The following is a 17,742-nucleotide window of genomic DNA, read 5'->3' on the forward strand; positions in this document are numbered from 1 at the left end:
ATGAGCTCCGCAACCCCAGAGTCGGTCACGACTGGACCTAACTGGACCGGACTGGTCAGGGGTCCCTTTACCTTTACCTAAGAATAGAAAGAGTAAACGATATAGGCCACGTAAACAATAGCTTGGGTTTCTACAGTGGAAGCACAGTGTTTCTTTAACATGCAGAAAATATATGAAACTTTCCTTATTTGAACCCAGGTATGATTGTGCATTGCAACTGATAAAGGATGTAAGGTGCCATATGTTTAAAAAAAATCAGTAAAATTCATATTATAAAATGAATGTGCAGGAGATAGTGAAGGAAGGCATTAGATGAGAACAATTGCAGGACAAAGTATTTTGTAACTCAGTTCATCATTTATTTCGGAAATTTGAGTACAATGTCTGGAGAAATAAGGAAGATGACATGCTTGGTAAATCTGTCCAGAACAAGAACTGAGAGAAAGTAAAGGAAATAAGTGTGATAATATGAAGATGGATTTAGAAGAACTATAACAGGCAAATGGAAGTACAGAACAGAATGTGTTTAGAAATAAGTAGTGCAGTGTACCTTCTTGATGACAACAGCTGTAAATGGCGGGAAAAGGAATCTATTGCAATATACCAATTCCTCGGCTTACCTCATAGAAGTAACTGAGAAAATGGAAGTCTGAAGATGTAAACTAGAAAACTTAACTTCTAACACGGAACTATGACATTTTAGTCAAATGTTTGCAAACTTTAGTATTTTGAGATTTCCTTACTACAGTTTCTATCAGCGTAGCAGACATATTTATTTCCCATGTGGGTAACAGCATGCTTCTATGACTTTGGAAAAGTTGCAGCTTTGTTTGGTACTTTGGTCTATTCTTACTTTGATTGAGGACTGATTTATATGACCAAATGGACATATTCAGAATGTTGGTTGAACGGATCTGTGCAGAAGGACCAGCTTGACCAGATAAGTGGGCAACTCCCTAGTTAGCATGGGTATGATCATCTACTCCCAGATGATAGTGGTACTCCAGTTGGAGGTCTTACAGAGTTGTTGTTTTTTAAAAAAATATAATTTGTATTTAATTTTGCAGCAAGAAATCAACTTCTCACCTAGAACGTCCTTTTTCGGTGTATGTATCCATAGGCATACTGTGTAACATATTCATACTGGGGAAGGGCTTCTAGCTTAGTAGCAGGGAAACTGCTTTGCATACAGCTCCCTGGTTCAGTCCCCAGAATCTTCAGTAAGAGTGAAAAAAACCATCCAAAACCCTGAGGAGCCACTTCCAGTCAGTGTAGAATATACTGATCTAGATGGACCAATGTTCTGACTTGGTGTAAGGCAGCTTCTTATATTGAACCCTTCACTGTCTTTATACAACTTGTCTAAACACCTCATATCTTACCCATTCCTTTGACCCTCAGAATAATGCATCTCTCCAAAAGGAGAGATTTTGGAATATTGGTGGTTTAAGGTGACTTGTCCATATAAGATAGGACGGGGAATCACATTACAGTATTGTGTCCCTGACTGACCATTCTCCTCATCTGCATAGTATGGTGAGTCAGCTTCTGACCATCTATTCTAGCAAAGCAGCTCTGAATGCTGGTAGGATGTTGTTGCGTTCAGGTCATGCTTGGGCTTCCCACAGGCATCTGGCTGGCCATTGTGAGAACAGGAGGCTGGGCCTGGCGAGCCATATATGTTCATCTATATAGGCTATACATTTGCTGTATCTCTATTAGAACTGCAGCAATCCATTCCTTCTACAGCTGGGTCATCCAAAATAGGCAGCAGCACCTTAAGCAAGTATCGGAAATTGAACCAGAAACTTAGTTCATGCAAAACTTGGGCCCTGCCACCAAGTTTAGCATATGGGGAAGCACTTGGTGTGATTGCTTTGTGCCATGCCCCTCATCTGCTAAGTCCATCCACTTCTGCTATGCCACAACAAAGCTGCACTGAGCTGTCCTTGTGGTAAATGTGGGTGAATTTGGGCACTAGGCACATTGTGAAGTAATTCCATGACTGAATCGGCGTACAGATGTTTGGCAAGGATCTACTCTGCTCATGCTGTATCAGCTTGCTCATATTTTCCAAAGAGTAACACCCTACTCACCAGCCTACATATGGGGGAAAGAAAATAACACAACTGGCAGAAGGCAAGAGGTCTTATTTCAATGTTTCTTTTCCGGGAATGTTCCATAGGTGCACCATTCAACCGGCAGATCAACTGCGCACATTAGCCTGGAACCAATAAAATAACATTAAAACCAGTTAGCAAAAGAAAGGTCTTCAGAATGTGTTTGATTAACTCCCACTGCAGCCATTACTCAACAGATTTTTTTTTTGAGGGGGAGGAGAGGAAAGCTACGCTAAGGAATAGCTCGTCTAGATTGGCGCTACCCCACATCTCTTAGAACAAGGAAAGTTGGCATCCTTCCCCTCACCCCAGTATTGTGCCCATTTCTCCTTCCCACAAGCGACAAAAAAAGACCTGCATCGTCCTGCTCGGAGGTTGCACTTTCCACCTCCAGACACTGTGCTTTAAATGCAGGAAATCTCACATCCGGGACATGAAAAGCGAGCAAAGACGTGGAATGCAAAGGGGGAGAGGTTCTCCCCCGCTTCTCCTCCCCTCCCTTCTTCTCCTCCGCTTTTAATGCTGGCTGAAGTAAGTAAAAAAACCCTTGATTGGAGGATACGGGAGTGGGGGGCGAAATCCTTCTCTCCTCTGCTAGCCTTTGGAAAGTTGCAGCTACAGTTGCGTTGGGCAACCGAGCTGGAGAGCTGGAAGGGGGCGGGAGGCAGGGCAGTGAAGGACCGGGGCTGCAGATCCGGGAGGCAAAAGGAATTGCGGGGAGGGTGCCGGGGGGGGGGGAATGCTTGGTCCTCGCCACAGCCAATCCCGGCAGCGATCACATCAATGCAAATAGGAGCACAATGGAGCTAGCAATAAGCGCGCTGCAGCCAAGCTTGGAGCGGGCTGCGCTTGGCTGACGGGCCGCCTCTCCAATGGCAGGCGCCGGGGGGCTGCGGGTGGCCAGTGGCTGTAGCGCGGGGGCGTGCCGGGGCCAGGCTAGGCTGTCCTTGCAGGGTGTCTGGGCTAAACTTCACCAAATAATAGCTGTTTGTATTTTGGCTGCTGCAGGAGCCATTTTAGGTAAGTTGGGCTCTGAACTTTTTATTGGCGCGCCGTGCGCGAGTGAGGGGTGCGCGGGGTGCGCAAGGCGGCCCGGGGCCAGCCTATGAATGAACTCTGCGCTCGCCGGGCAGGGCAGGCGGCAGGGGCCAAGGAGCCGGCGGCTGGTCAGGCGGCCCGGGCTCGGCCGGCGGGCGGGGAGGGAGGGGGGTCTTGCAAGCGCTTAGTTTCTCCTCTCAGACACTGTCATGGCGTTGGTGAGGCTCTGTCCTTGGGAAGCAGAGCTGGGCGCCGGGGGAGGGGGTGCTGCGTGTGATGGTGCCCTTGCGCAGAGTTGCAAGGAGGGAGAGGATGCCCATGTGGAGCCGAGCAGGGATGCCCCGCAGGTTCCCCTTGCAGCGCAAACCTTCCCCCTTAAAGCGCAAGGCTCGGGGAGGAGAGCAAGCGGGGGATGGGGGAGGGAGGGAAGATGATCTGCAGCTCCTCCCTCTCCCCCTGTGTGCAGGCAGGCTGTGGGGCTGCCGCCGCTGACCCTCTCACCCCCAGAAGTTCTCTGCGCCTGCCCACTGTTTTGCATGGGTGGCGATCGGGAGGATGCGCCGTCCAACCCCAGCTGCGACTCCCCTTGGGTCTAGTCCCACGCACTGCAGTTTGCTTTCTCTCTCCCCCCCCCAGCCCTCCCTCCGAGGCGCTCACGCACAGAAACGCGCGCGCACACACACAACGCACAGTTCCAGCCCACCTGCCTCTTTTGCAGATCCATCCACAATACGGCCATGAGTCATGTGCATTCCTGCAACCATGACCAAGTTTGGTGCAATTCCGGGGCTAGGGAGAGATTAGCATCGGAGGAGAGTTGGAAACTCAATCCATCTCTCTCTACTCCTCCTTTCATTGTTTTGAGTCCGTGTTGCCTGCCACCTTCCGAATTATGCCGCCGGGAAGGTAGTGATGTTTTGTAGAGGGCTTGTAAATATTTGCAGATTAAAAAGCAAATCGGGAGGCCCTGAATTCCCAGGGTGAAAGAGCAACTCCCCATCTTGTTTGATTTTGTGACCGCCACAGCGCTGTATGTTTTGAGCTAGGAGACGTGTTCGGTAAGCATTCCAGAGTTTACAAAAATGGTACACAGCAAGCCTGCATGGCTGTGTGTTTGTGTGTCTGTCTTGGAGGGGGAGACTTGAAACCTGCAAACTGTGTACACTGTCCCTGTGGACTAGTGACTTAAAAAGTGTACGTGTAGTACAGGGTGATGCATACTGAAATGGGACTTATCATTGAGAGAAGTGTTTTCCAATAACCTGGGATTCCACATGGAGTATGAAGTTTACATACTAAAGAATGGTTATAGACCTGGTCTGCTACCAGTACGTGGTAAGAAACACCGCAGATAAGAAGCATCTCTGCTGTGGTATACTGGCATTCGTTAGACTGATACTATACAAGCTGTGATTTTGATGACATTTTTGTACTTCCCACACTATTGTAGCAAAATGTCAATTCATTGCCAGTCTCCTAACACTGCAACCAGCAAAACAACTCATTAATTTCAAATCTGGAATATCATCACCCACAGCTTCTTGACCTAGGGCAAGCAAGGGCATCTTCTAACCCTGAAGTGGAATAGAAAACACAAATGAAATCTGCTAATGAAAGCAATTAGTGAGCAAGGCTTTCTGTGCTGTAAAAGTGGCAACTATCGTTGCTGCCAGCTGATCTGTTCCTTCTCTTTTGCTGTGTGCAGAGCAGACACAGATCTTTTGTGACTTTGCAGTGGTAGTCGCAATAGAAGAGGCATGGCAAGTCACATTAGAGTCACTTCTCATTCACTCTGTTGTCGCTGTCTCCCTGTGAACTTGTAGTCTCATTACGCAGCCTTAATCCTCATCATTTTGATCACTTCTTGGGGGAATTCTTTATGTCTTGTACCAATGACTTTTTACTGGTAATCGGAATGGATTTCTTCGTATTGATCAATAAGCTTCTCGGTCTAAATGCTATAAGAAGTCAAAGGGAAACCCACACACTCCCAAACAGAATGTAAAAAAAAGGGGGGGGGAATAAATCATACGTTGTTGCTGGCTGGTGAAACCATTTTTTATAATATACCAAGCGTTTTCTCTGTATTGACTTGCCTTTATGATAATTGCTCGAAACTTTAAATAAAGTTGGGAACGTCTGAGACTGGTGAGGCATTTGATATTTGCGATGCTACTCTTGAAAGCAGGGTTAGATGTTCTGAGACCCAGTCTACTGTCAATGTGATTGATGGACTGGATCAGTCAGAGCCTCTCAGCTTTGGCTACATTGCACCATGGTTGTAAAGATGAAATGTGAGGAATGTATGCTTCTCTGAGCTCCCTGGAGGAAATATGAAATAAATGTGTAATAAATGAAAACAGTAAATAAGTAAGTATTTGCTAGCCTGCATAGATTTTTCAAATTTATTAGTTTGATCCCTAGACTTAGGCATATTTCTCACTGTGGTTGTGAACCCATGTCTTGACAAAGCTAGAACTGGGAGACCCTTTGACATCAGCTTTTCTATGTGGAGAAAGGGTTTTGTTGTTGTTGTTGGCAGTGTTCGAAATTAGGCAGTTGCCAGGCGCATTTTGCACCTGGCTTTTGACCACTTGCGACCAAGTGAAGATGCCTGGGTGCCAGGATAGTGCCTGATGTCTCCACCATCTGGATGTGCATGCCTGGGGATCTTGTTGGTTGTGGTATGAACCATTCAGTGATGAGCAGCTCCTCACCCATCTAAAGCAGTTATAGCCCAGACACAGATTTACCACATCTAGTGAGAACTAGGTTTTAGCTGAGCCAAAAACATGTTCTTGGGTTGAAGAATCATGGCCTGCTTCTCCATTGTATCCTTGTTACTGCAATGCTTTGGTAGCATTGCAGGGATATTATCCTGATGCTGCAAGAGAAATGTGCAGGATTGTTGTGTCAGTGATACACACTTCTTGACTTAACTTGAAAAAGAGGTCCCTCTTTTTTTAAAAAAAGTAACGTGTACTTGTCGACTGCTGTTAGTTTGGAACACCATATTTTAGTAAAATGACTGTCCTGTTCTTGTTTTCTTTGAAATAAGTCACACTTCGTTCAGTTGGGTTTACTCATAGTATGTAAGTGATGCATAGAATTACAGCTGTCATTTACTGAAAGGTGTTGCCTGTATATTTTAATAATACATGTATTATCCTGTCATTCTGCATAAAGTTCCAAGGCGGAACAGTGGTACTGCTAAGTTGTTTTGAGCAGTCCTAATGAGAAATTTCAGTAATATTGTTCAAAGTTGCACCTTAGTATTGGGAGAGGCTGAGATGTCGTGTCTCTTGGGACCAAACAAGAATTGAACAACCTGTTCCTTGTATTCCCTGGTGAGAGATTGTCTCTGCAATCCCTGGTGGGACCTTTGATGAAATCAATAAATCTCTTTGGGATGTTTCCTCTCTGATGTCTTGAAAGCACGGGGGTCTGAGACTTTGCTACAAAACTTAATTTATTTGTATTTGTCCATCCCACCCGCTGAACATTTTCCTTGGAAAGTAAAACTACTTTCATACTCATCCTTCATTAGCAAAGATACATGAATTTTAGTTTTTATTTTGTAAATTTGTGTTTCGTGTGGATTCCAGTTTAATTAATTAATTAATTGTGTGGATTCCAGTTTAATTAATTAAACTGGAATCCACACAAAAAACAAATTTACAAAATAAAAACTACAATTCATGTATCTTTGCTAATGAAGCTGGTATCATTACAATTATGCATCTCTTCATTTTCTTTAGCATTTGCAAAGCTTGGTGGTAGAAACGAGAGCCAAATGCAAGAAGAGAAATCATTAATAAAATGATGGAGGAGATTAGAGGCAGTAGACTTTCATTCAAAGAGGCGGATATGGAAATAGGCTTGAGCTTTTGTAGGTAACAGGAGATTTTGTCAGGATAGGTTGAAATCTCTTGTTGAAAGCTGCATAAGGTGTGCACCCACAGTTGCCGTGTGTGTGTGTGTGTGTGTGTGTAAGTTAGCATTCCTCAGGTGGGAACAACCAATTGTTTCTCTTTCCATGATAATCTGGCTGCGGAGACTGCTGATTGGCTCACCTTTCTGACAGTCATGTCAATTGCAGAGTTACTCCCGTAATCCGTTCAAGAGTAGTTCAAAGGGGTTTTTTTTCTAAAAGGTTTTTTTTAAAAAAGAAGGCGACAAATAAATGTTTCATCAAATTAACATACTGTATGCTTGGGAGATAAAAATTATCAAGCAAAAAAACTTATCAGAAGGACAAGCAGCAGCAAAAATGGTCCTGGATTTGGTGCCAGGTACCTGTGGGTTAAACCATAGAGCCTAGGACTTGCTGATCAGAAGGTCAGCAGTTCGAATCCCTGCGACAGGGTGAGCTCCCGTTGCTGGGTCCCAGCTCCTGCCAACCTAGCAGTTCGAAAGCACATCAAAGTGCAAGTAGATAAATAGGTACCGCTCTGGCGGGAAGGTAAATGGCATTTCTGTGTGCTGCTCTGGTTCGCCAGAAGCAGCTTAGTCATGCTGGCCACATGACCCGGAAGCTGTACGCCGGCTCTCTTGGCCAATAAAGCGAGATGAGCGCCACAACCCCAGAGTCGGTCACGACTGGACCTAATAGTCAGGGGTCCCTTTACCTTTACGTGTGTAAAGAAGTAAAGGAAGCAGAGCATGCAGTACAGCAAAAAAATAAAGATGCACTGTTTTTTGGGTATGCTAGTCACACCAGTAAATATCAAGTGGTAATTCTTTTCCTGGGCAGTATTACTTCAAGCTACAAGTAGGAAGAGAACATGTTTGAATTCTTCCCCACTAAGCAAAAACAAAAAACAAAAAAACTCTTGTCTGGGACCATGGATTGCTCAGTTGGTCACAGTATAGTGCAGATCATGCCAAGATTGCAGGTTCGATCCCCCTATGGGACAGCTGCATTTCAGGGGGTTGGATTTGATGATCCTTGGGGTCCCTTCCAACTGTACGATTCTATGATTTTGGAGAGCTCCTGGTGGCTAGGATAGGCCGCAGTGATGAGCTGGATGGTTTGGTAGCTTCTTTGAGAACAATTCAAACATACTTTCCTCCCTGCCACCAATATCATGCAGGAAACATCTTACCACCTGGTTCTGCGAGGTCTCCCTTTGGAATTCAGGCCAATGGTGTAGCGTGGGGGTGGGGGCACAGGAGCAGTTGCCCTGGGCTCAAAATTTCAACACCCAATGCTGCCTCAACACAGCTGCGTGCTTCCGTCACTGGGCTTTGTTGAAAACAGCTTTTCCATGTCAACCAGGACGGGACCTTTCCAGACTGCGACTGCCATTTCCTGGGTGACGTGGTTACCTTTAGGGAGGCAGTTGAATGCGCATGCATACAGTGGTACCTCGGGTTACATATGCTTTGGGTTACAGACACTTCAGGTTACAGACTCCACTAACCCAGAAATAGTACAGTGGTGCCCCACAAGACGAATGCCTCGCAAGACGAAAAACTCGCAAGACGAAAGGGTTTTCCGTTTTTGAGCTGCTTTGCAAGACGATTTTCCCTATGGGCTTGCTTTGCAAGACGAAAACGTCTTGCAAGTGTTCCGATTTTTTTTGCCACCCTTTTTCTAAGCCGCTAAGCCGCTAATAGCCTTTTAGCCGCTAATCCGCTAAGCCTTTAATAGCCACTAAGCCTTTAATAGCTGCTAAGCCTTTAATAGCCGCTAAACCGCTAATAGCGCTAATCCGCTAAGCCGCTAATAGGGTTGCTTCGCAAGACGAAAAAACCGCTAGACGAAGAGGCTCGCGGAACGGATTAATTTCGTCTTGCGAGGCACCACTGTACCTCGGGTCAAGAACTTTGCTTCAGGATGAGAACAGAAATTGTGCAGCGGCGGCATGGCAGCAGCAGGAGGCCCCATTAGCTAAAGTGGTGCTTCAGGTTAAGAACAGTTTCAGGTTAAGAACAGACCTCCGGAATGAATTAAGTACTTAACCCGAGGTACCACTGTACTAAAGGGACGCGGGTGGCGCTGTGGGTAAAACCTCAGTGCCTAGGACTTGCCGACCGTATGGTCGGTGGTTCGAATCCCCGCGGCGGGGTGACTTCCCGTCGTTCGGTCCCAGCTCCTGCCCACCTAGCAGTTCGAAAGCACCCCTAAGTGCAAGTAGATAAATAGGTACCGCTTTATAGCGGGAAGGTAAACGGCGTTTCCGTGCACTGCGCTGGTGCTGGCTCACCAGAGCAGCTTCGTCACGCTGGCCACGTGACCCGGAAGTGTCTTCGGACAGCGCTGGCTCCCGGCCTCTTAAGTGAGATGAGCGCACAACCCTAGAGTCGGACACGACTGGCCCGTACGGGCAGGGGTACCTTTACCTTTACCTTTTACCACTGTACTATGTTCATTTGATGTTTTTAATATTTTGTTGGGAGCTTCCCAGAGTGGCTGGGGCAGATGGGCGGTATATAAATAATAACCTTTGTTGTAGTAGATGTATTACCTATTGGAAGGGCTTTTTGGCTTATACAGAAATGCACAGGAAGAATTTCTTCCCAGTGGACCAATCAAAGGCTTGGAACAGAAGTACTGTGGGTTCATTGGCTAGGTCAACTGAAAAAGGACTCTTCTGTACTGTACTCAATCTTTGGGTTCTACTGAGTTGTACTCAGAGTAGACCTGTTAAAATTAAAGGACCTGAATTAGTCATGCCCATTAATTTCAACACATCTTTTCTGACTAGGACTAATAATTGGCTACTATCTTCTGGAATTCTCTTCTGAGAAATATCTATCAAACCGCTTCTTTGCTTTCATTCTGCTGCCAGGCCTGGGACAATGTTGCTATAGAAAGATTTTTCCTGGCTATTAAGTGATTATCTTGATGCAATTTGTTTTTGTCTTTTCGGTTTCATTTGTATTTCAATTGTTACGGATTGCTTCTATTTACATTTTTGCTGTATGTGAAATTTGCTGCTTTGTGAACTTATTTTAGTGGAACAGAGAGCAATAAATTTATTACAATAATGATATAGACAGGTACTGGTTTGTGATGTGATCTGCCCATCCTATGAACAATTACTAGGGCCCTATTAAACATAGTTGAATTTCAAGTAAAGATGCATAGTATTATACTATAAATCTCAGCACTGGTGCACACATGAATTGCTGATGTCAAAAAAGAATAAAAATGTGTTTCAGAAAATCAAAACTAAGAGGGTAAGGTTGATTTAGTGTTTCTCTTGTTTACATTCAAACATCCTGAAATGTGTGCTATTTCTTCTTCAACTATTTGTATCAAAGCGAAAGAAAATCACCAATAGTTGCTTTCTAAGAGCCACTTCAAAGGTGATAGTCTTCTTTCACATATCATAGTACTAACATAATCATAATAATAGCATTTTAAAGTATTCAGACACTTCATATACATTCATTCTCTACTGGCTATTGACTGAAACAGACACACAAAAACACACATTCTCAGTCATGTGAGTGCTAAATATATGGGGAAAAGGAGGAAAACCATACGTTAGGTGCATGTGATGTCTGCAGATGCACATTTGGTGTACCATGCCCTAAGAGGCACCATTCAGTTGTGGCTTTCCAGCGCATCTATGCACAGCAAGAACAGATGAATATGTACGGCTTGCAAGTTCCCCCCTATTTGTTTATTTTCGTAATTTACATCCCAACCATCTGTCAAAAGTACTTTAGGTGCCATACACAAAAATGATACAGTAGTAAACATTAAACTAAAATAATCAAGCCAGATATTATAGAAGTGTGTGGTTCAAGAAAATACTTACATGTAAGATGAAAGTCACATTTTAAAAGGTGCTGAAGAATGTGACTGACTGCTTTTAGGGCTCTGTGGTAAATATTAACTAGTGTGGCATCATAAATTGAGCAAACATTTTTACAATGTGTTTTTGTTTTCCCATCATGCAATGTGCAGCTAGGCTTTGCATGGTTTAGTGGGGTACAGCTGTACAGTGGTACCTCGGGTTACAAACACTTCAGTTTACATACTCCACTAACCTGGAAGTAGTACCTCGGGTTAAGAACTTTGCCCCAGGATGAGAACAGAAATTGCGCGCCGGCGGCAGCAGGAGACCCCATTAGCTAAAGTGGTACCTCAGATTAAGAACGGTTTCAGGTTAAGAACAGACCTCTGGAACGAATTAAGTTTATAACCAGAGGTACCACTGTACTCTATTTCATCATGCTGTGGACCAGAATACTACCTGGAAAGTACTGTGACAATGGTTATTGAATGTTTGTGTTGGAAACAGTTTCCTCTCTCATCTGTATTCTGCAAATTTTATTTTACTCTTTCTCTCCTGTTATTAGGCATTCTTGCTGCACGTAGCTGATAATGATGACTAGCTTTTTCCCAGATCACGCTGTACTGACTGAAGAGCCCAAGTCGTATGCTGGATGGAAGAATAGACTTGAATTTGATTTCATATTCTTCCTTGACCACTAAGTTGGTGGCCTTGGGCCAGTCCCAGACTTCCTCTCAGGGCTGATATTAGGAAAGAATGAGATAACGCCATGTACCCGGAGCTGTTAGGAGGAAGGATGGAATACAAATGTGATAAATGAAGTCTGACTCTGGTGTAAGCCATTTATTAAAAGGCTGCCTTTGTGCTTCCTCTGTTTGCTTTAGGCCGTACTAGTTCTCTAGCTGATTTTTCTACTACGTTAGCAATTGCACTATCATGTGGATACTCACAGGGAAAATAGCTACTGCTCAGCTCCTCCTTTAATTCCTTAGCCTAGAACTAAGCCTTTCTTTGGTTTAGCGTTCTTTCCGAACCTAGACTCACGGCTTGTCTCACTCCATGCATAACCAAAAACGCGAATCTTTACATGCTACAAGTTGCTTTACTTTTATAACAAAGACCTGAGTTTCCTGCTTCAGTATTGTTAGTTTTTAATAATTTTGATTTGTCAAAAGGTATGCCAATAATATTTCTGACAGTATTTTCCCTTTATGTCTTCAGAGGCATTGTAAAGTTGTACAGGTGGATTATGCAAAGCAAATTTATTTTCTTTGGCCAGTTCTCTTTTTTGTCAGGAAGGTTGCTTGAGAATGTGAACTTCTTTTTAAGAACAGCTGCAGAAACCATAAGCCTGGGGCATCTGTGCCTTGTATGACCTCTGAGACACAAACTACATGTGATGGCAGTATTTGCTGAAACTTGGGTCTGCCTCTGTTGTGTATAAACTGGGGTGGGGAGCTCTGCTTTTTAAAGCAAATGGGGCATACTGGTGAGGAGAATAAACCCCTATCCTCTTACATGAATATATGTAATTATTAAGTATCTGTCTGACAGTTTAAACTCAGTGGTCTGCAACTATTTTTGAGAAAAAAGCAAGGTCATCATCTGATGGACCCCCCCCCCCCGCTAGCCTCCAGACTGGCCTGCTATAGATTCTCCTTTCTCTTTACTCCTTTAGCCTATAGATTAGCACAGCTGGGCATCTTTCAAGGGCATCACAACACTGACCTCAAGAGCATCAAACTCTTCACAAAATGTTTGAGTAGCAAATTCCAATACAGGCAACTCCCCATTTGCGCAGGTGTTGCATTTCGGGTCATACTATGTGTTGGCGGGGCATGCATAAGCCCACCCTGCCCTGTTCTGCCCCCTTCTGGGGCTGAAAATGGCGTGCAAGTCAGCAGTCACCCATGCCTTGAACGCTTGCAAAATATGTAACAATTGACCAAGTTCCCAAGCATGCTGACTGCAATGTAAACTTTACTGAAATTTCATATTTAGCCTTAGTAGGATTTCTATATGACTATGTCAGCCCTAGATAGCCCTAAATGCCAGTGGGTTTAAATCTGCAGAGAAAAAGCATTATAACACAACTGAAAGTCAATTAACCCTTGATAGTTATTCTCATTCTCTTATCATTCTCCCACCTGTGCCTTGTATATTTTAAGCAAGAGCTTTGAGAGCTCTAATACATTTTCACTTTTGTGTGTTGTTAATACTTCTATTAACAGAAGACAGAACTGCCTGGCATGCTCTGGTCCATGGGGTCACGAAGAGTCGGACACGACTAAACGGCTAAACAACAAAAATACTTCTATTATTTCATTGTTACTAGACCATTTCTGTATCTTTTAATGTATATTGTAAATTGCCCTTTTAGTACTGTAAACTGCCCTGGGATCTTTGGATGAAGGACAGTTTAATAATAATCATAATAATCATAATCATAATCATAATCATCCCTACTCACAGCCAAGCTCTAGTACTAGAAGGCATCTTACCTGTGAAACAAGCGCCGTGCCATGGTGGAGGGGAGAGGCTTTGTGTGGGTGATGGTGGCAGCTGTTTTAGTTTGAACCTTAGGGTATAGGCTTTATTTTTAAATCCCCTAAATCAAGAGTTGCTTTATGTGTGTGGATATAGGGCTTGTGTTTCTAAGGAAAGTGAACTTGTTTTGTTGTATATTCGGGGGAATTTGGTAAAAATAAAGAATTCTCTGAAGTTTTCTTTAATGGCCTGGTCTATTTCTATAGACACTGGCCACATAGTTCCAGGTGCCTAGCAAGGGCTCAACCAGAGCAAGCCCAAGACACAGTGGTGCCTGGGGCGGAAAATCCAGATGCTAATGATCATGTATGTTTTCCTCTACTGTCAGAGGCAGTCTGCTTCTGAGTTCTAGCACCTGGAAACTGCAGGAGAGGAGAGTGCTCTTGTGCCACTATGAGAACAGGATACTGGACTGCATGGTCCACTAGCCTTTCCAGCAGGCTCTTCTTAGGTGCTTACCACAGGATGCAATCCGTCAGGAACGGCTTCTCTGCAGCTACTTCCTGTGCAATGAACAGGAGTTGTGCAACAGCTCAGTAACGCTCCTGTGCAGTTCCTATTTATTTCATTGGAGCTTGCACATGAGAAAATTCCTGGTGGCGATGATATCTGTCTCCCTCTCTTTTATCTGAGGCGCCTGTCTCATTTTTCCTCTTGATAAAGGCTATCTCTATCCTGCACTGGTGCATCGGGAAGGGGACATAGTTCTCTTAATGCTAGATCTTAAGAGCCCCTGGGCAATTGCAGATGGATGATATAAGATGGTTAGTACTAGGTCTAATGTTTCTAGGAATTACTGCAAAGGTGGGAGTTTGCCCTGTCAGTCTTTGTGCAGCCACAGCAACAGGGATGTATATAGTTGGGCTGTGCATTTGTTGTTTTGACCTTTAGCGCATCTTCTTACAGTTTTAATGGAAGATAGTTCAATTAATTTAAATCACAGGAGAAAATGTATTTGTTTGTAGGCAGGCGATTTTAGGTCCACTGATTTTTCAACTCGAGTAGCAACTGCAGCCACGTGGAAGCGGTTTGAAGGAAGATAAGGGCCTGTGAAAGGGAAGGGAGGGCAACAGGCCAGTCTTAACACCACAAGTCTATATGCATGTCTTCTAAGGAATAAGCAGGCACCCCCAAATTGAACAGTTCTATCTTGTGCTTTTGGTCTGTAACACTAATGTTATAGTAACAGTGCCTGTGTGAGTGTGGTTTGTGAGGCAGAGATTTTCAAAGAACTGAAACACTCCTTTTACGGGCTATAAGCCTCGTTTGGGAAACGTATGGCTGACTTGCAGATTCTGTGCTATGTATCTCTGGAATCCTGTGAAGGCCAGCCCCTCTTTTGGAAGCAAAGTGCTTCTGGTCCTCATTGTGATGGAGAAAGCTTGGAAATGTGGTTGCTGTGTTGTAAGGCAAAATGAGCTGGAAACGTCTTTGTGTACAGATTTTTAAAAATGTGGCTACAATAGCAGCAGTGCCTCCTTGCTTGAGGAATGCGCTCCTTCTGGTGCCAACATTGTATAGGTTTAGGCACCAGCTGAAAGCTTGCTTTTTTGCACAAGATTCTGTATGATCAGTGTGTTTCAGAGTTCTGTTTTGAATTAACAAATTAATACAATATTATTATATAGAAAATATATACTGTGATTTAAATTTTTGTATTTGTACCTGTAGGTGGTCCTGGGGTCTTAGGAAGGTTGTGACATTAGCCACAAACAAACAAACAAACAAACAAACAGAAGGTTATTTAGATATTACGTTTCTGTGCAGTTGCACCATTAGGGTCTTCAATACATTCTCTTGGACCATTAGGCCCTGCTTATTCAACTTGTTTTGACAGGCAAAAAGACTGTTAACAACACTGGAGAGCCCATGATCTAATGCAGGGATGTTGAGGATACCCTTAACAGATTGCCTAAGGGAATGTAGCCTTTGGCTGAAAAAAAGGCCCCCTACTCTTAATGTGGGACACAGGTGGCGCTGTGGTCTAAACCACAGAGCCAAGGGCTTGCCGATCAGAAGGTCAGCGGTTTGAATCCCCGCAACGGGGTCAGCTCCAGTTGTTTGTCCCAGCTCCTGCCCACCTAGCAGTTTGAAAGCACGTCAAAGTGCAAGTAGATAAATAGGTACCGCTCCGGCGGGAAGGTAAATGGCATTTCCGCGCGCTGCTCTGGTTCGCCAGAAGTGGCTTAGTCATGCTGGCCACATGACCCGGAAGCTGTCTGCGGACAAACACTGGCTCCCTCGGCCTATAGAGCGAGATGAGCGCGCAACCCCAGAGTCATCCGCGACTGGACCTAACAGTCAGGGGGTACCTTTACCTTTTTTTTACTCTTGATGTACACTATGCAAAACTTAACACATTGTGGTTTGCTGTGTTTAAAAGGTAACCTATGAAATGTGTCATAGTGCTTCTTTCTTACAGGACTGAGGTGTTGATCTGTGTCTGTATATATTTTTTGGGTGTTTGTGGAGGGGTAGTACCTATGCTGGGGGGCACGTCATGCTCTTTCTCGGGTAGTTTGTCCACCTTTGCTCCCCACCCTGCACTCAGCTTTCACCTGTGGCTCCTGCAAACTGTCAGCATGTGACAGTGGCCACACCCTGGGAACGGCTTTGATTGGCTGTCTAATCCAGGTGAGGGTAGCTGATGGATCTTAAACCTCAGTGAGTTAGGCATTTCTCCTGCATGCCAAGACAATCAAGTGCTGACCCACCACTGTCCGCCTGCTTCAATGGGTGCTTGGAGCTCAGAGGAGACTGTGATATCTAAGCCTCTCAGAATATAAAGGGCACAGTCCAGGAGAATGATCTCCTGTGCTTTCCCCCTTGAAGTGAATGGGAGATATGCAAGAGCAACAGAGCTCACATAGGAGACCTTCTTGTTGAATTATGCCCATGGTTTTGCAGTGCACCTGAAAGGTGAATAAAATATTGAATAATTCTTTTAAAAGACATGAATAGTAGTTTTCAGTGAAGAAAAACGATAGTGCTTAAAAAAAATCTACTTGAAATTAACGTTATTTCAACCCGTGTTAAACCTTAAGCTTAGTGCAATTTATTATGTCACTTGAATAAAGTTTAGAAATATGCTGACTCAATGAGCCCTCATCAAACTTTAATGACTTTTTATATGCAGGCTGTTTCCCCTCCTTCTTATATGATGCTCAGGCGGTAGTAAGGAACAGCTTTAACGAGATTTCAAGGTGAATCTTTATAAATATAGATCAGGTTGTCATATATTGAAGGATTGTGGTTTTAAAGCAAACACTTAATAACGTGCTTGATTTTTCACACTTCCGTGAGTTGTGCTAAATTCAGTAGAATGCCTTGCAAGGTGTAAAGTGTGCATTTACAGCAAAATGGGTCCTGCACCCTCAGACTTGGAAAATACACATGTCTGATCTTACATGCGTGACCTTGAACTTGGAGGAGTGTCGTATTCCATGCTGCCTCATAGGTTTTGTCAGATTGATGGTGTTTGAGGTTTGGAGGCAGCCTTGATTTTAAGGGCCTCTAGCGGGTGGCGCTGTGGGTTAAACCACTGAGCCTCTTGGGCTTGCTGATCGAAAGGTCAGTGGTTTGAATCCCCGTGACGGAGTGAGCTCCTGTTGTTCGGTCCCAGCTCCTGCCAACCTAGCAGTTTGAAAGCAGATAGGTAGATAAGTAGGTACCGCTCCGGTGGGAAGGTAAACGGTGTTTCCGTGTGCTGCTCTGCTTTCGCCAGAAGTGGCTTAGTTATGCTGGCCACATGACCCAGAAAAACTGTCTGTAGACAAACGCTGGCTCCCTCGGCCTGTAAAGCAAGATGAGCGCCGCGACCCCAGAGTCATTCGCGACTGGACTTAATTGTCAGGGGTCCCTTTAGGTAAAAATAGCCTTCCTACTTTGCAGCGTAGGTGTATGTTGCTGACTTGTTTTTTTTTTTATTTGCTAAATAACTTGATTGTTACTCTTTTAAAAAAAGATGGTGTTGGTGGCGATAAAGTATGTATAACTCACGAATAGGATTAAGGGACACTTTTGCTTGAGGGTTTGTACACTTGGAATTTCAACACTCAAAAGTTGCTTGAGGTCGAGAAATTGATAACAGCTGTTTTTTGAGGAAATCAGGGCTGCTGCTGGCAAAGGAATTGGGCATGATAACATATTAGCCACCTAGTAGTGCAGTAAGAGCATAAGAAAAGCCCAATCAGACCAAAGGCCTATCTATTCCACCCGCCTCTTTCCCACAGCTAGATTGATTTATTATTATTTTTTATCCCATTTATTGACCATGTCCCATAAAA

The 17,742-nt window shown here is 44.2% G+C and overlaps 1 protein-coding gene and 1 long non-coding RNA gene across 8 annotated transcripts in view; one reads left to right on the plus strand and one right to left on the minus strand.

The window, feature by feature from the left end:
• Positions 1-351: 351 nt before the first annotated feature.
• On the minus strand, positions 352-2,604 carry LOC309535537. Its single transcript, XR_014221278.1, has 3 exons — positions 2,475-2,604; positions 2,097-2,224; positions 352-435 (listed from the first exon to the last, which is right to left on the minus strand). It is a non-coding gene; the product is annotated as an uncharacterized lncRNA (long non-coding RNA).
• CHD6 (chromodomain helicase DNA binding protein 6) overlaps positions 2,573-17,742 on the plus strand; it is a 105,016-nt gene continuing 89,846 nt past the window's right edge. For 4 of the 7 annotated variants that reach the window (XM_082228618.1, XM_082228616.1, XM_082228617.1 and 1 more), the window contains exon 1: positions 3,035-3,140. The gene's annotated coding sequence lies outside the window, so the exon portion shown is untranslated. Of the gene's footprint in view, positions 2,652-3,034; positions 3,141-3,923; positions 4,217-13,401; positions 13,422-17,742 lie in introns of those variants that run through there. The other 3 variants (XM_082228613.1, XM_082228614.1, XM_082228615.1) reach the window with 3 other exon arrangements.

The sequence above is a fragment of the Podarcis vaucheri genome (genome assembly GCF_965113315.1).
Source record: "Podarcis vaucheri genome assembly, chromosome: 6".
NCBI classification, from domain to species: Eukaryota; Metazoa; Chordata; class Lepidosauria; order Squamata; family Lacertidae; genus Podarcis; species Podarcis vaucheri.